Source organism: Narcine bancroftii, chromosome 5 (genome assembly GCF_036971445.1).
Source record: "Narcine bancroftii isolate sNarBan1 chromosome 5, sNarBan1.hap1, whole genome shotgun sequence".
Lineage (NCBI taxonomy): Eukaryota > Metazoa > Chordata > Chondrichthyes > Torpediniformes > Narcinidae > Narcine > Narcine bancroftii.
Genome location: NC_091473.1, coordinates 203,367,026 through 203,388,817, shown reverse-complemented (window position 1 = coordinate 203,388,817; position 21,792 = coordinate 203,367,026). Strand labels below are relative to the sequence as shown.

General features: G+C 47.5%; 1 protein-coding gene across 8 annotated transcripts in view; it reads right to left on the bottom strand.

Annotated features, from left to right (window-relative positions):
• LOC138764594 (zinc finger protein 239-like) overlaps positions 1-21,792 on the bottom strand; it is an 83,793-nt gene that overhangs the window by 53,417 nt on the left and 8,584 nt on the right. For 3 of the 8 annotated variants that reach the window (XR_011358212.1, XR_011358214.1, XR_011358218.1), the window contains exons 2-3: positions 6,762-6,815; positions 5,821-6,054 (exon numbers count right to left, since the gene is read on the bottom strand). The exons of 1 other annotated variant lie outside the window; for it this stretch is intronic. The gene's annotated coding sequence lies outside the window, so the exon portion shown is untranslated. Of the gene's footprint in view, positions 1-3,790; positions 3,842-5,820; positions 6,055-6,761; positions 6,855-9,069; positions 9,784-21,792 lie in introns of those variants that run through there. 4 more of the 8 variants (XR_011358215.1, XR_011358216.1, XR_011358217.1 and 1 more) reach the window with 4 other exon arrangements.

The window sequence follows — 21,792 nt, the reverse complement described above, 5'->3', positions numbered from 1 at the left end:
TGCTCGAATCCCTCTTCCGGTACTTGGTTCTCACGAGCCAGTCTCCAGCATCCTGTGTGGGTCCTTCGACCGCCAGTCTCCCGCAGCCCGTGTGGGTTCTTCGACCACGAGTCTTCAGCAGCCCGCAGCCTGTGTGGGTCCTTTGACTGTCAGCCGCTGAGCCCCATGCTGGTCCGCTGCCTATAGAGTCGTCTCCAGTGCTTTTTCTCTTTCGCCCTGTTTCAGGTGCCCAGCGCCAGTCCGCTGCTCCCTCGGAGTCTGCAACCCATCGAGGTCACTGCCAGCACCTCTGCCATCTTGGGCACATACCCCACGGTTGCAGGGTTTAAGTAAAAACCCCGTCGGCTCCTTTAATGAAACAGTTTACAGAGTGCTGGCATTAGGACCGGGCGGTAGGACACTGCGGAGGTGCACTTTGTCTCCAATCCTCGCCCTCACCAGGTCTCCAACATTTGCAGTGGCTCTAGCAGGTACAGCCATTTCCACATACATACAGAAAGATGTCATTTCAAATAAATACCTTGAGATGATTTACTCGGTTAGAATCAGAATTTATTGTCATGAACACGTCACAAAATTTCCATGAACCGCTCATTTCAAAATAAATCTTGCAAGGAAAAGAAATCTGATGGCAGCGGGGTAGAAGCTGTCCATGTGCCGCTGAGTCCCTTTTCCCCGATTGTAGCAGAGTGAAGAGGGCATGGCCTGGGGGTGTGGGGGTCTTTGAGGACAGAAGCTGCTTTTTTAAGACACCGCCTCGTGTCGATATCCTCGATGGAGTGAAGTCTGGTGCCTGTGATGTCGCAGGCCCAGTTAACAACCCTCTGGAGTTTATTCTTGTCCTGAGCGATGGCGTCTCCGTACCAGGCAGTGATGCAACCAGTCATAATGCTCTCCACGGTTCACCTGGAAGTTTCCGACTGTCTTCGGTGATGTACCAAACCTCCTCACAAAGTATATCACGAGCCTTCTTCATGATTGCATTGACATGGAGGCTCCAGGACACATCCTCGGAAGATAATGACCTCAGAAAATTTAAGTTCTTGACCCTCTCCATTCCTGACCCCTCCTCCTGAAGTTCACAATCATCTCCTTGGTTTTGCTAATATTGAGTCAAAGGTTGTTGTTGTGACACCTGTCAACGAGCTGATCTGTCTTCCCTCCTGTTTGCTTCTATATCGCTGGCTAGGTGAATATGGTGGCACTGCCAGACCAGCAGGGAGCGGAGTCACAGTGTTTCCGTAGGGTCCAACCAACTAGTCCGACTGCTGTCAGCTCCGTAAAGACTTCAAACAGCCTGTATATGGAGCCGACGGTGGTTTTATTTATAATTCCCGCGACCATGAGGTCTGTGCCCAAGATTAGCAGCAGCCACAGGGCGTTACAGACTCAGGAAAGCAGAGAACTAGTGCAGGCCACCACAAAAGGGGGTGACTACTTCCCATTTCAGGAGAAGTTGAGATGACCCATAGGGTGGTGGATCAGTGAGGGGCTCGGTGGTTGAATAAACATATAGGCTGTTGGAGACTCGAGGTGAGGAATCCGTGCAGGCTCCAGGCTGCTGGTGACTGCAGACGAGGGGTTCACACTGGGTTGCGGACTGCTGGAGACTGGCTGGAGGGGTACCAGGTATTGGAACCGGGATGCGAGGGCACTGAAGGATCCTTGATCGTGTCAGAGATTCAGATCTGGAACTCGGGCTGCCGATGGATTGGACTGGACTCTGTGTGGCCACGGGAGCTCGGGAGACAAATCCATGGACACTCTGAGGGGCCTTTCTTTTGCACTTCAGGCAAGTTCTGCCGACGGCAAATCTGTTTGCTTTACGGCACACGAAAACAAATTTCACTTAATATTGCACGGTCTTTAGCACATGACAATAAATTAAATCTTGAATCTTTTGCCGACCTCTGTGATGTCATTGGAAAATTTCCAGACAGCTTTGGAATTGTGTCTGGCCACACAGTCATAGAGCAGTGAGCTGAGCACGCATCCTTGGGGTGCGCCTGTGTTGATAATCAGTGAGGAAGAGGAGACATTGTTTCCAATTCGTACTGACTGTGGTCTTCCGATGAGGAAGTCAAGGATCCAGTTGCTGAGGTGGGTGCAGAAGCCCAAGGTTTGGAACTTGTTGACCAGCACTGAGGGAATAATGGCCGAGCTGTAGTCGATGAAGTATGAGTTACAGTTATCTAGGTGATCCAGAGCTGAGGGGAAAGCCAGTGATATTGCACCTGGTGTGGAACGTTTGTGATGGTAGGCGAATTGCAGTCCTTTGCTTCGGTACATGTTAATTTTGGCCATAACTGATCAAGCATACAGGGTGCCATTCATATCAACAGAGTGAAGTCTGCAGACGCTGGAAAAACACAGCTCGAGGAACTCAGCTGGTCTTTCTGCGTCCATAGGAGACAGAAGGCAAGCAAGGAAAATTCCCGTCTGTGAATAAGGTTCTCCGCCCTTATGCCTTGAGACGTACCTTTCTGAACAAGGAGTGGCCGGCTTTGAGGCGCCGATTGCAACCCTTCTCGGGGAAGGATAATCACGCTCAACCTCCCCACATGAATGTGGTTAGGGACGGGCCGGTGACGCCATCTCCCCACTCACCCCTCTCCCTCCACGACCCCTTCAAGGCAGGGGCATCAGGCGGGAGCCGTCAAGCAGCAGGGACCTGCGGGAGCCGTCAGGGCAGCATAAGCTGACGGGAGCCGTCAGGGGGCAGCCGATGCAGGCTGTGACAGTCTCGGGCCACTCTCTGCGGCTCAAAACACGGCAGAGCAATGGCCGACTTCCATACCCATAATCCCCCACGCAGTTGGAACTGTTCTGGGAAGCACAGAGCAATTCCAGCTGCATGGGGGATTATGGGTAGGGACGACGGCCATTGCTTTACCGCATATTTATGACGGGTGGCGCTGCGGCACCAGTCGCCCCGCCTCCATTGGCGCCGGAGGGCGCGACGAGGAGCCGCTCAACATGAATGCGACGTTGGAGTAGCCTTTTAGGGCTGCTCCAGGAAAGGTAAGTTTTACGTTTTCCCGCTGTGAACTCCAGGCAGAGGCCTGGCATGAAATATATTGCTGACGTTTTGGGCCTGAGCAAAAAACAGGAAATCTCAGAATACAGACAGTGCTGTCTGTGGAAAGAGTCCAGACCAACGAAAGGTGTTAGTTGGATATAATAAGGGTAGAGGTGACGATTGATTATGTGTTTGTGAAAGGAGACAGGGGTAAGGGAGGAAGAACTGGGGGAAACTGTGATATTCATCAAAATCATAGCTACTTCCCAGCCTGACAGTCCGGATTTTGACATTCCTGTATCTCCTTCCTGATGGACGCGGGTCAAAGGTACTGTGTGCTGGATGGAAAGGCTCTTCTATAATTCTTTGAGCCCTATTTCAGTAACGCTGCCGGTGAATGTCATCAGTAGAGGAAGGGAAATCCCAGTGATCTTCTCGACTGTTTGGATGATCCTCTGCATTGACTTGCTGTCCTCGATTCAGGTTTATTGTCAGAGAACATACATGACATCACATACAACCCTGAGATCCTTTTTCGTGCGGGCCAGGCAGAATGACCACTTATTGGTCGTGCAAACAAAAACTGTGCACAATCTGCACATGTAAACAACTGTGCAATATAGACAGGAGAAAAATAAACAAAGTGCAAAAATAAGAGTCCTTTCAAACTGCCGTGTAAAATGGGGTTAAGCAGGCAATTTGCCCAGTTAGCATCCCAGTTATGTGGTAGTTAGAAAGGGTCTGACCCGGTCAACCCCATCGGAATCTTACCTTAGAGGTAGTCAGGGAACCCAGTTAAACTTAACCGAGGCTACGTCCACAGACGAATTGAAAATGAAAATGGCCGACCCACTTCATTCCGGTGACGTCAGCGCTTGCATGAGTGCGTCACTGGGCAGGTAGCATCCGAACATCCAGTGAGTATGTGAAGTATTATCGCGGGGGCGGGATCCCCCTCAAATCACCAGGATGGCGATTTAATGGGTAGAACCGCCTGCAATTTGAAAGGTGCTTCCAGCATCTTTGCCCCAGTCATCGCACCCGGGTCTCAGGAGGGCGACCCAGGTGCTGCAGTTTAAGAGGCTCCTGATTGAGTTTGTCGTTGAAGAGTCGGATGGTGAAAGGGTACCAACTGTTCCTGAACCTGATGGTGCGAGTTTTCTGGCCCCTAGACCTCTTTCCTGATGGCAGCAGCGAGAACATAGCAAGTGCAGAGTGGTGTGGATCCTGGATGATTGGTGCTGCTCTTCGACAGCAGTGTTCCCTGTAGATCACAGGGTTTTGCCTGTGATGTACTGGGGCTGTGTCCACTACCTTTTGGAGGGCTTTACACTTGGGTGCCCCCGTACCAGACCGTGATGCAGCCGGTCAGCACACTTTCCACCACACCTCTGTAGAAATTGGCCAGGATTCCTCTTTTCCATCTCCATGTAGTAATGTCAATTCCCCCACCAATTTAACCTGTCAACCCGAAAGTGTTAACTTGACTTCTCTTGCCACCAAACTTGCCCGACCAGCTGAACATTTCCAGCACTTTGATAGAGATCCAACATAACAGTATTTTGCTTTTGTTTCTGCTCAAACAAACAGCCAGGTTCTGCATGACCAAATCTGCAGGCTTGAAAACATTTAAAAGGCTTGAAAGTAGACACGGATATGCATGGAAGGGAAGGACAGGGTTGCCATAAATTTGGCGCTTTCTTGAATGGGTTGGTGGCAGAAAGTGTCGATCGGCAGTTTTTTGATGGTTTTAGAAGATTTTTAGGCTCCTTTTGGGTCTGTTGGTGCTTTTAAAAACTTTTTAAAATTTAATTTTTAAAGAAATCTGGCAACCCTGGGGAAGGATATAGACCGCATGCGGCCAGAAAGGATCTTGTTTAATACATAAAGGTGCTGGAGAAACTCAGCGTCCATCAGAAGTAGTGGGTCTCGGTGAGACTGGATGCAGGCTGGGAGACCATTTCGTTCAGCACCTTTGCTCTGCCCGCTGCAACTGCGAGGACTTCCCAGTGGCTAAACATTTAGACTCCGCACCCCAGCCCCACACTGACATGTCTGTCCATGGAAGAACGCTGTATGCAATCATGCGCCACTCAGTATCCATTCGGGCGATGTCCGACTGCATACGCGTCCGTGGTCCAATAAGGTTATAATAGAGTTCAGAAATCCCGATAGGAGAAGGGGACGTAGTGAATGCAACAGCTTACTGCGCGCAACACGTCTCTTGTATACAAAGTGATTGTGTTGCCTGGCGTATAATGGTATAGTACATACATAACCTATAATACATATGTCTTGATAGTCATAATAAATGCCTGTTACTGGCTTATGTATGTATGTACTGTTCTTTCTATAGTTATTTTAACATGAACTTTCCTTATTTACAAATAAAAAAGTTTACAGTATTGTACAGTATTAACCTACTTAACCCTTGCCAGATATATGAGCTGAAATACAGTACTGTGTGTGTACAGTATCTTGGCTATTTAGTCAATACAGGTACACTACAGCATCCCATATAGCTTTACTATATACTGTATAATATAGTTTTCACACAATGTCAAAATCGTATAACATCCTACTTCACAGAACATATCGTGGATGTTAAGCGATGCCTGACTGTATTCCTTCCCTCTGGGCAATCTCCAACCAGACCTCCAATTTCCATTAAACCCATCCCCGAGTCTCTCTCCCTATCCTTCTGTCTCCTTACCTCCAACTTCCCACCTCCTCCCCCTGTCACTTCTCAGCATTTTTTCTCTTCTGCCTTCCTACCTGTGCCCCTTACCCCCCTCACCCACCTTTTTATTCAGGTGCCTGTCTGTGTTTGCTAATACCCGATGAAGGGCCCAGGCCCAAAGCCTTGGTTCCCATTGGATGCTGCGTGATCTGCTGAGTTCCACCAGCGTGTTTGTGGATTGCCCTCGACCCTGCCATCTGCAGACCTTCTTCTTTAACAGGGATCTAGGTGAGTCTGGCATGGTGTTCGACACAGATATCATCTGCCCAAAGGTCCTTTTCCTGTACCTCACTGCCTACAAGGTGAAAAGAATGCAGAACACTTTGACAGTTATGCAGATTGCCTGGAAAAACAGGCAATCTTTCATGCTTGATGAAGGATAAAGAGGGAACGATAAAGTTATTCAAAGGGGCAGGACGGTTGGCAAAGTGGTTGGCGGAGTGCCTTTACAGCCCCAGCGATCGGGAGTGGGGCTTAAATCTCACCTGTCCGTTAGGAGTTTGTACGTTCTCCCCATGTTTGTGTGGGTTTACCCCGGGGCTTCTGGTTTCCTCCCACCATTTGAAACATACCAGTGTGGTGGGGGAGGTAGGTTATTTGGGTGTAAATTGGGTGGCATGAGCTCGTGGGCCAAAATGCTGTATGTCTAAATTTAAACATTTTAAAATCATAAAGGGACAAGAGTGGCCCATTACGGAAACATTTTTTTACAAAGACTGTTGGGATGGTGATGCAAGGTGAATGCAAAAAAAAGGCACGTTAGGAAAATTGGAACAAGACAACAGAAGCCATGGATGTCTATTACAGCACCAGCAATCCGCGTTCAAATCCGGCGCTATCTATGAGGGGTTTGTGCATTCTCCCCGTGTCTGTGTGAATTTTCCCCGGGGGCTCCAGTTTCCTCCCACCATTCGAAACGTACCGGGGATTAACTGGTTTATTTGGGAGCACGGCCTTATAGGTCAGAAGAGCTCTACAGTCAGTTTGTTTACATTTTCTTACATGTGTACGTTGAGTCCGTTTTTTTTTTGTGGCATTCTGGTCATTCTGTCTCCCCTGCAGGGAAAAATATCTCAGGGTTGTATGACAATAAATCTGCAACACCAAATTATTCAACAAAAGGAGAAAGTAGAGAATTACAGATGCAGAAAACACAGGAAATGTTCAGATTGTGTTGCATCTCTGAAAGAAGACCAGAACACATTTACGTATAGGATGGTCCCCGAAACAAAATTTTCACCTTAAAGTCCTATACAATGGGTCTAACATTCTCACCTTGCTGGGCGTTGGCGTGACATGGCCGCCATCTTTCCGCCAGCTCCAATGCAATCTCCCACATGCTGCCCTGTTAGTTGTCGGCAAAGTCTCAACGCTCCCCCGCAGGGACCGTCCACCCGGTTCTGGCTGCTGTCAGCTCTGTACAGGCTTTAAACGGCCTGTTACAGGAGCCGGCAGTGGTTTATTTTAAAATATCCAAATAAAATGTAAACCTTTAAAGGAGAGTTTGTTCTTAAAATATTGTTAATTTGCTTTTAACAGCATCCACTGGTCAGCGGCAAGTACCAGATTGGGGGGGGGGGGAGGGTCTTCTTATTCAAAGGGTACATTTTAGTTGGAAATTCCTGGGACAACCTGTACAGAGTCGTCCTATACAATGACATATACAGTAGGCTGCGCTTGAAATGCTGTGTGGAATTCTGGTTGCCCCATTACATGATATGGAGGTTTTAGAAGGTGTACAGATGAGATACTGGGTGGATTAGAGGCTAGGAGAGGTTGGACCATCTTTGGTTGTTTACTCTGGGATGATACAAGCTGAGAGGAGACCTCATAGAAGACATGAGAGGCATGGGGTGGAAAATCAGAATCTTTTCCCAGAGGGCAGCACAGTTGGCATGGCAGTTAGCACCACGCCTTTACAGCGCCAGCGATCGGGACCAGGGTTGGTCTGTACATTCTCCCCATGTCTGATGTTTGTGTGAGTCCCCACCCCCCCCCCCACACCCCCCCCACCCTGGGGCTCCCACTGTTTGAAATGTACCGGGGGATGTATGTAAATTGGGTGGTGCGGGCTCGAGTCGACTTTGCCCGTGCTGTATATCTATATTTAAATGTAAACATTTTTTTAAAAAGCCAAGTACTTGAGGCCATGCATTGATGGTGAGAGGGGGAAAAGTGTAAACATTTCCAAGGCAAGTTTATTTTTACAAAGGAAATGTGCAGTTGCCAGGGGTCCTGGTGGAAGCAGATCCAATTTAAGAGACTTTTAGACAGGCACACAGATTTTTCGGGGAGTGGAGAAATGCAGATAATGAGCAGGACGAAGAGATTTAGTTTAATTTGACATTGAGTTCAGTGCCGACAAGGTAGGCCTAAGGCTTGTTTCTGTACTAGGGTCTTTCTCCAATGTTGATTGAACTACCATCATCTGCATTTCCTGCCAAGGAAAATTGGATGACAAGAGGGACATTTTCAGGGAATTTGGGATCACAGCCTTGTGTGGAAACAAGCCCCCATGACCCACCTTATCCAGTTCAGCACCATCGTATTCATTTTGTATATTTTTTCCATCACTTTGCCCATGGCCTTCGAACCATAGAATGCAACAACACAGAAGCAGGCCCTGCACCCAGACCATAGTCCTCCATACCCCTCCCTACACCTGGGGCATTCAGTCTAAATCCATGTTCACTACCCTCGGCCCCACCACTTCAGCTTTTTTTCTCTTCTGACCTTCCACCTGTATGATCTGTTATCCTACGCTTCAACTACCTCTCCTCTCCCTATTATTCAGATTTTTCCCTATACCTGATGAGGGCCCCAGGTCTGAAACACACCAAAATACTGGACGAACTCAGCGTCCGTAAAAGACAAAGCGATATTGCTGACGTTTCAGGCCTGAATTCAAGGAATAAGAAGAATGAGACAAAAGCAGGAAATCGCACAAGATCTCGGCATTCAGACAAGTGTGGCTATCCATTTCAATCCCCCAGTCCCATTCCCTTGCCGACATGTCTGTCCATGGTCTCGTGCACTGCCAGACTGAGACCACCCGCAAACTGGAAGACCAACACCTCATCTTCTGACTGGGCCCTCTCCTACTAAATGGCATTGATATCAACTCCTCTGGCTTTCATTAAACCTCTCCCCCCACCCCCCCAGTTCTTCCTCCATCGCCTTCCCCTAATTCTTCCTCCATCGCCTTCCCCCAGCTCTGCCTCTCCCCTTCTCCGTCTGCTTTCGTGTAGACAAGATAAATTCTCACCTCTCCCTTTATTGTATCTGATGAACCTTCAATCACTCAGGAGACTTTTATGGAGAAACCAATAGGGTTTAATTCACTTGACAACATGGCATATCCCAACAGTTCAGTTGTCCTACACTGAGTTGCAGGGGGCTGTGAAACAGTCACTTTTATACAGGAGCCAGTGGAGAGGGGCCACAGATACAACCAGCCAATAGGCATGCTTGACCAGATATTTATACATTACAGTGGCTTACCACATTCACCCCTTGTTTTTTAAAAAAGAGTCCCGCGGGGTGAAGTGACATTTACAAAGTTACAAGTTTACAATTTGAAAGCCTTAAGTTCAGCCTATCAAGTGGTCTGGTCGTTTCCTGGGATCATTGTCGAACCGGCTGCGATGCAGCAGTGGAGTCCTGGATGGTGTCGGGCGTCTGTTTGTATCCATCAGTATTGTGCTGGTGGGTGGGTGCCGTGCCTGGTGTACCCTCCCTTGGGGCGGCGGCAGGATACTAGAGATCAGGCGTATCGTGAACGATGAGGAGCGGGTGGGGTGATTAGCGGTGGTCTCCAGGGCCCCTGAGGGAGCCTAGTCCCTGATGGAAACGGTTTCTTTGTGCCTGTCCAGATATGCCACGTAGGCATATCAGGGGGTTGACATGGAGGAGGTGGACCCTTTCGATCAATGGGTCAGGCTTATAGTTCCTCACATGTCTCCGGAGCAGGACGGACCCTGGGGGCATCAGCCACGCTGGTAGTGTGATCCCTGTCACAGATTTCCTGGGGAAGGAAAACATATATTTGTGTGGTGTTGCGTTAGTGGCAGTGCCCAGCAGGGAAATGATAGAGTGGAGGGCCTCCTGCCAGCAGGAGACTGGGAGGACCTTTGACTGCAAAGCCAAGAGGACTGCCTTCCAGACCATAGCATTCTCCCTCTCCACTTGCCCGTTACCCTGGGGGTTATAACTAGTGGATCTGCTTGTGGCAATGCCTCTGGCCAACAAGTACTGGTGCAGGCCATCACTCATAAAGGAAGGCCCCCAGTCGCTGTGGATATAACTGGGGGAAGTCAAATAGAGTGAAGAGGCTGCGCAGGGCCTTGACGACTGTGGTAGCCGTCATGACTGAGCAGAGGATGGCAAATGGGAATATTCATCGATGATTTTAAGGGGTCTTTTAAAGTCGACACTGAGTCGTTCAAAGGGGCAAGTGGCTTTAATAAGTTGTGCCCTGTCGAGCTGATGTGGGTTGTACTCATCACAGACCTGGCAGTTTTTTTGTCATGGTCCTGATCTTGTCAATGGAGTAAGACAGGTTGCGTGCTTTAACAAAGTGAAAAAACCTGGTGACTCTGGGGTGACAGAGATCATTATGGAGGTTTTGCAGTCGGTCGATCTGGGTGCTGAAATATCCCACAGGATAGGGTGTCTGGTGGCTCATTAAGTTTCCCGGCCGGAACAGGATGTCATAGTTATAGGTGGATAATTCTATTCTCCACCGCACTATCTCATTATTTTTGATTTTTCCCCACTGCTGATTGTTGAACATGAACATGACAAAGTGAATCTCTTACCAGACAGGTAATGGTGTCAGTGCCGCACTGCTTCGGCAATGGCTTGGGCCTCTTTTTCGACAGAGGAGTGCCAAATCTCGGGGCCCTGCAGGGTGCTTGATAAAAATGCGATGGGCCTGCCAGCCTGATTAAGGGTGGCTATCAGGGTGAAGTCTGATGCATCACTTTCCACCTGAAAAGGGGTGGATTCACCCACAGCATGCATCGTGGCCTTGGCGACGTCAGATTTGATGCGGTTGAAGGCTGCACAAGCCTCTTCCACCAGAGGGAAGTACATGAATTTGATAATAGGGCGGGCCTTGTCTGCATAATTGGGGACTCACTAAGCTTAATAAGAGAAAACCCCAAGACACCTCTTCAGGACCTTGAGGCTATGTGGGAGGGGAAGCTCTAAGAGTGATTGCATGTGGTCTGGGTCTGGGCCAATGACACCATTCTCCATGACACAGCCAAGGATGGCAGGCAAGTTATGCGGAACATTCACTTGGCTTTGTTGTACGTCAGATTAAGGAGTTTGGCTGTCTTGAGAAATCTCTGGAGGTTGGCATCATGGTCCTGCAGGTCGTGGCCGCAGAAGGTGATGTTATCGAGATACGGGAGAGTGGCCCACAACTTGTACTGATCCACCATATCGTCCATCTCCCGCTGGAAGACTGAGACGCTGTTCGTGACACCAAAGGGGACTCACAGGAAGTGGTAGAGGTGGCCATCCACCTTGAACACCATATACTGGGAGTTCTCTGGGCGGATGGGTAGCTGGTGTCTGCTGACTTTAGGTTGATGGTTGAGAAGACCCGATACTGGGCAATTTGGTTGACCATGTTGGCAATTCAAGGAAGGAGGTATGCTTCCAGTGGTCTGACTGTAGTTGATGACCATTCTATTCTTTTCTCCATTCTGCACTACCACTACTTGCACTCTCCAAGGGCTATTGCTGGCTTCAATAACCCCTTCCTTAAGTAAGTGCTGTACCTCTCTCCAGATGAGGCCCTGTCCCCTGCTCTATACCATCTGCTTTTAGTGGTGACAGGTTTGCAGTTGGGGGTGAGGTGGCAAATAGCGATAGAGGGGGGACTTTAAGTGTGGAGAGCCCACAAGTCATGCAAGGTGAGTGGTTTTGGTTGGTAGAGGTGTATGGTGGGGGGGGGGGTGGGGTTGGCTATCGAATTGCTGGTTACGAACAGTGAGGTGTGGATGGGGCTCATCAAACGCCATCATCACACTTTTATGGTGACGATGAAAATCAAGCCCCAACAGTACAGCAGCGCAGAGCTGTGACATGACCATCAGTCTAAAGTTGTCATATATATTAAAGTCACAATACAGAACTTCTGTTGTATACAACTTGGATGCCAAGGAGACCTTTTGGTTCACCAGCAGTACTGTGAGGGAGAGACGCCGCACTGTGTCCGGATGTATAAAACTCTCCGTGCACCCACTATCGAACAAGCAACTCATCACGTGGCCGTTTACCTTGATAACCATCATAGACCTGGCAAATTGGTACGGACTGTCCAGTTAGAGGGTGATGGAGGCTAGAGTCAGGTTGTAGGACCTCGCTAAAGTAGAAGGTGGCGGCATCCAAGATAGCAGCCCCCAGGGTCCGCATGCAGTATTGCTGGATCCAGAAGATGGTGGCCTCTACTGCCAACACGTGACGCAGCTGGGTCCCGAAGATGGTGTCCCCCATGGATCATACATGGTGCTGCTAGGAAGGGGTTTGGACGCATACTTTGGCGCAGTGGCCCTTCTTTCCACAGCTGGAGCAGATTGAATCCTTCATTGGGTAGTGTTTCCCCTGATGCTTGCCCAGGCCGCAGAAGTAGCACTTTGGTAGTTCCTGGAACACCACAGCTGTGGTTGGGTCGTTACCAGAGCCGGTTAAGTGTCGGGAGGGTTTCGCGGAGCACTGCTGCTGTCGTCTGGTTGTTGGTGGAACAGGGGGAGTGGCGGTGTGTCCCAGGATGGCTGCGGCCAGGGTGACCACGAGGTGGCCATGGTGTCGGTCGAGTAGGCCTCCCGTGTTCCAGAGAGCTGCCTCCAGCATACCTGCCAGCTCTACTGCTCTCTGCAGACTCTCTTGCTCCAAAAATCTGTCTGATGTAGTTCGACTTGATCCCCGCGATATAGGCATCCTGGATCAGGTCCTCTGTATACTCTGTAGTGGACACGGCTTTGCATTCACAGGCCCTGGCGAGTGCTTGCAGGGCCTGGAGATATTCAGTGTTTGACTCACCGGGTTGTTGTTTTGTGAGTCTCTAGAAGGTGTCCAGCATAGAAACGTTGATTTTACGCAGGTATTCCCCTTTGAGGATGTCCATGGACTCCTGGTATGTTGTAGCATCCCTGATCGTGGAGTACACCAGGATGCCGACCCAGGAGTACAGTACTTGCAGTTTGTCGGTTTCTGATCACACACTGGCCTGAAGGAACGGCTCAAAACAGCAAAGCTAGAGTTTGAAGCTGGCAGATGCCTTAGGCGATTGAGGGTCGATCTCCAGCTTTTCTGGTTTGTGGATCTGCTCCATTGTTGAAAACAAGTGAATTAAATAGATGCACCATCAATCGCTCAGAAGACTATTGTGGAGAAACCAATAGGCTTTAATTCACTTGAGAACATGGCATATCACTACTGTTCGGCTGTCCTGCACTGAGTTGCAGGGGACTGTGGAACAGTCACCTTTATACAGGAGCCTGTGGGGAGGGGCCACAGGTACAACAGGCCAAAAGGCATGCTTGACCAGATAATTATACATTACAGTGGTTTACCACAGTATCCAACTAACACTTTTTGTGATAAAAGTATAAACATAAAACTGGCGAAACTCAGCAGGTGAAAGTGTTCTTTATAGAGCAAAGGTAAAAATACAGAACCAACATTTCGAGCTTCAGCCCTTCAACAAGGTATGGAAAAATGTCGGCAAGCATCCAAACAAAGAATGGGAGAGGACTGTGGTCGCAAAGGCAGGAGGAAACTGGTGGAGAAAGGAGGGAGCAATGGGATGAGGGATGGCTGGGTGAATAGAGAGGAAGGAGGGAGGAGAGCTGGAAGGGGAAGGGGGAAGAGAGGAGAGCAGGTTAGCAGAAGCTGGAAATCCAAATTAAAGACACCTTTTGTTGGTCTGGATTCCTCCCCTAGCTGGCATTGTCTGAATTCTGAGTTTTCCTGCTTCTGCCTCCTTCTGCCTATTCCTTGAAGGGCTCAGGCCAGAAACGTTGGGAATGTATCTTTGTCTCCGATGGATGCTGAAAAGACCAGGCGAGTTCTTTCAGCATTAAGAAACTATAGTCACAGCATTTCCAGCTTCGTGTTTCACTGAAACATTGGTTATCCTTTACTTCCTATGGATGCTGCGTGAACTGCTGTGTTCCACCAGCACATTTGTGTATCGCTCTCAACCTCAGCATCTGTCGACTTTCTTGTTTAACCCCTGAGTCTCAAAGGTTCCTTTTATTGTCACGGAGTAATATATTTAAAATGTAATACAGGTTGAATTTCTTTAATCTGGCGATGTCGAGACCTGGCCATCGTCGGACCACAGAAAATGCCGTAAAACAGAAACAGATCCCTAGGGGAACCCCCTATCTAAACACATCAAAGGTAGAACAAAGCTTAAAACAGGAAATAATACCATGGGGTGGCACGGTAGCATAGTGGTTAGTGCAACGCCTTTACAGTGCCAGCAGCTGGGACGTTAGCACAAACTCCTTCCAGACGGCGCGGGACACAAACCCCAGACCCGAATGTGGCAGATTCAACCTTTACAACACCAGTGGTCAGGACCAGGGTTTGAGTCGCACGCTGTCTGGAAGGAATTTGTACTAACTGTAGCAGATTCACAACATGCCAGACTACGGGAGTTGCCAATCCACAGAGCGCCAGATAATAGAGGTCAAGCTGTATACATGATATATGTCTGCTGCAGGCACCTCTACAATTGGATAAGAGAAGAGAGTCCCGTCAGAGACACTGACTGTCCATGGATTCCCTCCAGCGCTCCCACAGCCTCTGCAGCCGCAGAGTCCAGTGGCAGGCAACCTGAGTTGCAAATCTAAACCTCCGACATGATAATGAAGCCTTAAGCACCAGAGGCCCTTCGGGAGTCCTTTTTGTCCCCAGCACCCTCTCGATTCTCAGTTCCCATCTGCCAGCCTCCAGCAGCCCACAGCCTGTGTGCAACCTCCGACCGCAAGTCACCAGCAGCCCACTCTATGCTCCAGAGAAAATTAGTCAAGTTTTATCAATCTCTCCCCATAACTCATAGCCTCTAAACCATGCAACATACTGGTAAACCTCTTCTGAACCCTCTCCAAAGCCACAACACCTATCCTGTAATGGAGTGACCAGATTTGTACACAGCCTAACCAAAATTTTACATAGCTGAAACATGACCTTACTTTTGTAGTCAATGCCCCACCCTATGTCCAAACATCCCACAGGCCTTCAATACCTCCCTATATTTTGGTTTGGCCACTTTCAATGAGCTTCTCAGATCTTTCTGAACATCAATACATTTCAAATCAGCATGTATTTCCCTTTCTATTTGACCTTCCAAAGTACAACACCTCACATGAAACTCTATCTATCATTTCTCTATGTCTACAACTGATCTGTAATCTGTTGTCTCCTTTGTTGGCCCTCAACACCACTGACACACCTGCCTGCCTTTTCTTTGAAGACATTTAAGTAATAATCACAAATAACAGCACTTCCAACACCCATGGTCACAAACAAACACCACCCACCCACCCCCACCCCAAGTAACAGCACTTCCAACACCCATGGTCAGAAACAAACACCGCCCACCCCAAATAACAGCCTTCCACCACAAGCCAGCCAATTCTGAATCCAATCAATTAATTCACTGTGGATCCCATGCATCTGTTCCTTCTAAATCAGCCTACTATGGTTGGGGGGGGGGGGGGGGTGGGAGTGAAGGGGGTTTCATGGGTCTATGACAACAGCATATACTGCCCTACCCTCATCAATCATCTTTGTCACCTCCACAAAAAGCTCTTTGGTACAAGACATGACCTACTCCTCACAAAGCCATGTTGCCTGCTCCTAATCTTACCATGACTTCCAAAATCTGCATAAATTTGATCCTTGATCCTTGAATGTATTTTCCAATAGTTTTCCCAACTTTTGACTGGGATTATCTTGGCATAAATGGCTTGGGGTGAAATTTGCTAAATGTGGCACGGTTGGCGTAACGGTTAGCACGATGATTCTCGTGTCTGCGTGGGTTTTCCCTGGGGGTTCTGGTTTCCTTCCACCGTTCGAAACGTACGGGGGGGGGGGGGGGGGGGTGTAGGTTAATTGGGTGCAAATTGGATGACACGGACATGTGGGCTGAAATGGCCTGTTACCCTGTATGTCAAAGTTTAAAATTTTATTTCAAACCACTGTTTGAGACAATATGCCGAAAAGTGGTTCTCAACCTTTTTCTTTCCACTCACATTCCTCTTTAAGTATTCCTTATGCCATAGGTGCTCTGTGATTAGTAAGGGATTACTTAAGGTGGGATGTGGGTGGAAAGAAAATGCTTGCAAACCACTGTTTTAGTCATCCCTAACTGACTCATTCTGTGCGCGGTTTCATAACTCCAAAGGAAATGGGCCAATGACAATTTTTCTGAAGCAAAATATTTCAGTTACAATTGGGTCTAGAGCAGAGATTCTCAACCTTCCCTTCCCACTCACATCCCACCTTAAATAATCCCTTTCTAATCACAGAGCACCCATGGCAGAGGGATTACTTAAAGTAGTATGTGAGGGGAAAGAAAAAGGTTGAGAACCACTAATGTAGATAGTTCCACAAGGAAAGGGGGTTTGGTGGAATTCCATCTTTGAAATGAAGCTGGAGAGGTGGTGGAATATTTTTTTTACTCTTGCACTACTTGCCTGGATAACATTCAAAGTTTTTCACTGTATCGACGTGACAATACGAACATAATAGGAGCAGGAGTTGGTCATCTGGCCTTTTGAGCCTGCTCCGCCATTCAATAAGAATATCTGATCTGACTGTAGACTCAGCTCCATTTATCTGCTTTTTCCTCCTAAACCCCATCTATTCAAACATCTAACTCGACAAATATATTTAATGAGGCAGCCTCCACTTCTTCCTTGGGCAAAGCAGACCACAGATTCAATACATGATGAAGCATATCCGCTCTTATCTGAGTGGTGACCCGTATACATTCCAGTGTCCCTATCATAGTAACAGGTTGCCATCTCACTGGCTCTACACAAAGCCATGGACCACCTGGACAGCAAAGGTGCATACAAGATGCTCTTTATCAACTAGAGTTTGGCATTTAACACCATCATTCCCTCAAAACTGATCAGCAAACCTCAAGACATCTCACTGTATAATTGGATCATGGATTTCCTCCCAAAACAAAAACAGTGAAGATTGGTAAGAACTTCTCCTCCACAATCTCCATCAGTACCAGGGCACCACAGGGCCGTGTTCTTAGCCCCCCTGCTCTACTCACTTTACACCTGCAACTGTATGGGTCAGTATTACAATATCACCATTTACAAATTTGCCCATTATACCATGGTAGTGGGTTGTATCAAGGGGATGAGTCAGCTTACAGGATGGAGATAGAAAACTTAACTGAATGGTGCAAAAACAACTATCTTGCACTCAATGTCACCAAAACTAAGGAGCTGATTATTGATTTCAGAAAAGCCAGAGGTTTACAATCCAGTGATCATTGGGGGAATCAGAGGTGGAGAGGGTGAGAAATTTAAGATCTTGTGAGTCACTATCTTGGAGGATCTTTCCTGGACCCAAAAAATCAATGGCATTGTGAAGAAAGCATTTCAGCACTTCTACTTCCCAAGGAGTTTGCAGAGATTTGGCATGACACTGGGAAATTTCTGCAGAGGTGTGGTAGAAAATGTTCTGACTGGCTGCACCACGGTCTGGTATGGAAACGCCATGGAGCATAAAGACCTCCAAAAGGTAGTGGAGGCAGTGTGAGATATCACAGGCAAAATCCTTCCCACTATTTAGCACATCTCCAGGGTACGCCGTCTCACCACCCAGCACATGCTGCCGTCAGGAAAGAAGTATAGGCGCCACAAGACTCATACCACCAGGTTCAGGAACAGCTGCTACCCCTCCACCATCAAACTCCTCCACGAAAAACTCCATCAGAGACTCATTTAAGGACTCTGATGTGCACATTATTAATTTTTTTGTTCTCTCAATATTGCAATTTTTAAATTTTTTTAAAATTTGTTTACTTGTTTACGCTGCGTACAGTTTATTTTTGCACTACCAATTAGTGGTAATTCTGCCTCACCTACAGGAAAAAGGAATCTCATATTGAAGTCATGTAAGTGAAGTCATGAATGTACTGACAATAAATCGGACACTCTGGGAAAAATCAGTTCTTACGGCGGCACCGTTGGCGTAACGCTGTTGCAGCACCATCAACCGGGGTTTGAATCCCACGCTGTCTGTACAAGGAGTTTGTACACTCTCCCCTTGTCTGCGTGGGTTTTCCCTGGGGGATCCAGTTTCCTACCACTGTTCAAAACCTACCGGGGTGTAGGTTAATTCAGTGTAAATGGGCAGCAAGGGCTCGTGAGGCTGAAATGGTCCCATTCTTGAAGAAGTGTCTCCAAGTTCTAGTCTTACTTACCAATGGAAACAACTTTCCAGTCTCTATCTTAGCTATCTCTTTCATAGTTTTACATTTTTCTAAGATCCCCTCTCATTCTTATGAATTCCATAACCACAGTCCCAGATGTTTCAATCTCTCCTCATGGTAAAAACAAAATGCTGAACTCAGCAGGTCAAACAGTGACCTTTATGTAGCAAAGATAAAAATTCATAACCAACATTTTAGGCTTGAGAAGGTATGAAAGAATGTTGGCAGGCATCTGAACAAAAAGATTGGGGGGGGGGGGGTGGAGGCTGGTAAAGGCAAATGATAGGGGACAGCAGCAATCAGGGGAGGAGGGATGGCTGGGTGGGTAAGAAGGGAGAACTGGAAAGGGGGAGGGAAAACAAAAGGTGAGCAAGTTTAGCAGAGAGCAGAGAAGTCAGTGTTAAGGGCACCTGGCTGGAGAGCGCCCAGACAGAAAATAAGGGGTTGTTCCACCAGTCTGCGGATGAAGATGGGATAGTGCATAAGGCCTTGGGCAGACGCGAATGTGACTCAGAATTGAAATGGTTGGCTACTGGGAGCTCTCTGTTGATGGAGTAGAGGTGCTGAGCAAAGCTATCTCCTATTCTGCAACCAGTCTCCTAACCCCCTCATGTCTGGAATCAACCTGGTGAACTTCTGATTCTTTACGTTTTCTTCTCAAATGGATGACCTCACATTTCCAAATATTGTTTTCTATCCGCCAGACCTCCATCAACTCACTACATACTGCATAATATATACCAATATTCTATTAATCCAGAGGTTCACAAGAATGATCTATGGAACAAAAGGGTCATCACGTGAGGAGCATTTGATGGCTATGGAACTGTACTCACTGGAATTTGGAACGTGGAGAGGATGCTTCCTATGGTGGGAGAGTCTGACACCATAGAGCACTACCTCAGGATTCCACAAGAGCATCTATTAAGAGTCAAAATGGAGAAGATATTTTCTACCCAGAGGTGAATTGATGCAATTAGTTGCCACGGAGGGCCATCACTATGTTTGATATGGTTGAGGGAGGTTGATAGGTTCTTGATTAGGAAGCAATAGTTACAGGGAGATGGCAGAAGAGTGAGGTTGTAAATCAGCCATGATTGAATGGCAGGCTGGACTTGATGGACCAAAGAGCGTCATTTCGTTCCAACATCCTATGGTCTCCATACAGCACAGGAAGAGGCTGTGTCCGTGGCAACATCACCCACCTGCACCAATTCATTCACCAGCAGAGGTTGATTCAGGATTCTTTATTCATGCATTTATATATATATTTATATACATACATACACACATTATACAAAATAATGCATTGTTTTAAAACAAAATCATTTTATGCAGTCCCTCATGAGTGAAGATCACCTGCTTCCACTGCTGTCCTCTGGGATTGGACAGGATCAACGAGGCAGATGCAGGAAGTCCTTCACTGAGCCAACAGGTAGGAAATTGGAGCAGAAGACTGCAAAGGCAGCAGGAAAAAGCAAACTAAAAACAGAACGCGGGAGGTACTGAGATGATAAAATTGAATTGGTGGGTTGAGCAAGAGTTGATGTTTCAGGTTATCAAATCATTAGGTTTGGATGTGGTTGAATCCCCCATTCTGGGGATAGCTCACACTACAGCCTTGACCAATTCCACTTGCCTACTGCCCTGGGACACCAGATTCAGGCTGTCGTCCATAAGCTCTTGGGGAGACATCAGGAGTAAGTTTTCTTTTTCTACAGAGAGGGATGGTGGTGGAGGTTGGAACAAAAGGGACTTTTAAAAGTCTCATAGACAGGTACATAGATACAAGAAAAATAGGTTTAGTTTGTGGAGTAGGCTTCTAATAGTCGGCAAAACATTGTGGGCTGTTATGTTCTATGTACCAACATTTATATGGCAAGGGAAGTGAATAGAGAACTCATTCGCTGGCTTCCAGACAAATACGCCAGAAACAACACAATTAATCTAGGTCTCTGGAGTGACAGCCCCAGTTAAGGACACCGCTAATCCAGGCTCCAGACTAACATGCCAGTTACACCACCGCTAATCCAGGTCTCTGGACTAACAACACAACTAATCCAGGTCTCCAGACTAACATCCCAGTAATAATACTGCTAATTTGGGTCACCAGACTATCGGCCCCAGTAACGACACCACTAATCACAGTCTCCAGACTAATACCCCAGTAACAATATCACTAATCTGCCGGGACTACAGACTAACAGACCAATAATGACGTCGCTAATCTGGGTCTCCAACAACAGCTCAATAACAAAGCTGCTAATCCAGGAATCCAGTCACACAGCCGAGTAATGATGCAGCTAAACCAGGTCTCCGTACTAACTGTCCCTGTAACGGAAACACTAATCTGGGCTTCCAGACTAAGGGCCCCTGTAATGACACTACTAATCTGCGTCTCTGGACTACATCCCAGTAACAACAACACTAATCTGGGTCTCCAGACTAACAACTCCAGAAACTACACCACTCAACCATGACTCCGGACTGGCATCCCAGTAATGACACTGCTAATCTGTATATCTGGACTAACGAACCCTGTAATGACAACACTAATCCAGGTACCCAGACTAAGGGTCCCTGTAACACCACCACTAATCTGGGTCTAGGTCTAACAGTTCAGTAATGACACCACTAATCTGGGTCTCTGGACTAATGGCCCCATTTCAGCCCTGGAAAAAAAGACTGACCATCCACACGATCAATGCTTCTCATCATCTTATACACCTCTGATCTTCCACACTGCCAATAGTCTTACCATTAATACTATATTCTGCCATATCTAACCTACCAAAAAGAACCACTTCACACTTATCCGGGTTGAACTCCATCTGCCACCTCTCAGACCAGTTTTGCATCCTATCAGTGTCCCGCTGTAACCTCTGACTGCTCCCCACACTATCCACAACACCTCCAACTTTTGTGTCATCAGCAAACTTACTAACCTCATCCAGGTCATTTATAAAAATCACAAAGAGCAAGGGTCCCAGAACAGACCCCGGAGGAACACCACTGGTCACCAACCTCCATGCAGAATAAGATCCGACTGCAACCACTCTTCGCCTTCTGTGGCCAAGCCAGTTTTGGATGAACAAAGCAGTGTCCCCTTGGATCCCTTGCCTCCCAACTTTCTCAATAAGCGGTACCTTATCAAATGTCTTGCTGAAATCCATATACACTACATATACTGCTCTTCTTTCATCAATGTGTTTAGTCACATCCTCAAAAAATTCAATCAGGTTCATAAGGCACAACCTGCCCTTGACAAAGCCATGTTGACTATTCCTAATCATATTACACCTCTCCAAATGTTCATAAATCCTGCCTCTCAGGATTTTCTCCATCAACTTACCAAGAAAGACTCACTAGTAGCTATCTCTACTCCCTTTCTTGAATAAAGGAACAACATCTGCAACCCTCCAATATCTCTCCCCTCCCCATTGATGATTCAAAGGTCATTGCCAGAGGTTCAGCAACCTCCTCCCTCACCTCAACAGTAGCCTGGGGGACATCTCTTCTGGTTCTGGTGACTTATCCAACTTGATGCTT